The following is a 1,312-nucleotide window of genomic DNA, read 5'->3' on the forward strand; positions in this document are numbered from 1 at the left end:
GTATGTATGGATCACTTGGGTTGTTACCAACATCTGGTGAAAATTTCATGTCATTAGCACCTCTAGTAATATATTTACTGAGAAAAATGGTGACACGTTCAATACTTATTTTACCCGCTGTACACCACAAGAATTACCTGTTTGAACAATACAGTTGAAAAACATATGTTACTGGCAAAGCGGTAGTTGGGGGTGGCCATAGATTATGACCATGGCCACCCCTTGGCTCTGCCTCTGTTGTTTGGTATCACAGCTTTAAATTTGACCTTAAAATTAGACCCTAAAGATGTTCAGTTTACTCTCATGATGAGACAAAACTTAAAGATAAAAGCAGAGTTTGACCTTTTAAGGTAAACATAGGCACCAGATTATTGTGGGAGGAAAGAATTAGCTTTTTAAAAAAACCTGTTTGAGAGGTATTTTTGTTTTATTTAATAAAGCTAAAAAGGAAATCAGAAGTAATTTAAAGAGATCATTTAAGCTTTTTCTGTCATTATAATAGTATATTAATAGTAATGTTACTTCTGTGTTCACCACAAACCAATGCTCCATTAAATTTCATTTCATTCATTTATTCATTTCATTAAAACAAAACAAAAAATGTATTTACAATAAAAAGAAAATATATATAAAAAGAAAAATTGGAAAAACAATATATGTGTATCAAAATCACAAATGAAATGAAAGGTAGCAGAGAGAAGAAAAAATCTTATATCTGCTCCTTTTCTCCCAAGAATACGTTCATACAACAAAAAATCTATATCATTAACAAAACAAAAGACAAGAACATCTAATCCCTTTGGTTCCCAAAGTTGGGCTTGGGACCCAATTATGGGTCATGAAGCACCTTGGATAATCTCCAGAAATCAATTTAAAGGGTAATAAAATAATTGCTGATGTAATATTTTCCCTAAAATTATTACAAAAACACAAAGTAAGTAAAAATAAGTATTTACATTTGTGTATAAGCTGTTTAGATTGTCAAAAGCCTGTGTTTTTAGGGTTATTAATGAAGTTTATGTACTCAGATCAGTAATATTTGGGGTCACAAGTTTTTGCCATGGATATTTTATGGGTCAGAAGGATAAAAAGTTTGGGAACCACTGATCTAGAATAACAATTAATATACTGTAAGTGCATTTTATACGGTTTCATTTTTTTTTTAACAATCGAACCTTTATCATTTTCTTAAATGTACACAATGATCCTGCACTTTTAACATCACTCTTCAACTCATTCCACAGTCTTATTCCTTGAATTAAAGTACACCGTTCCCTCAAACTGGTTCTAAATCTGGGTTTTACACATAGAA

This window comes from Austrofundulus limnaeus, unplaced genomic scaffold, assembly GCF_001266775.1.
Source record: "Austrofundulus limnaeus strain Quisiro unplaced genomic scaffold, Austrofundulus_limnaeus-1.0 Scaffold573, whole genome shotgun sequence".
NCBI lineage: Eukaryota > Metazoa > Chordata > Actinopteri > Cyprinodontiformes > Rivulidae > Austrofundulus > Austrofundulus limnaeus.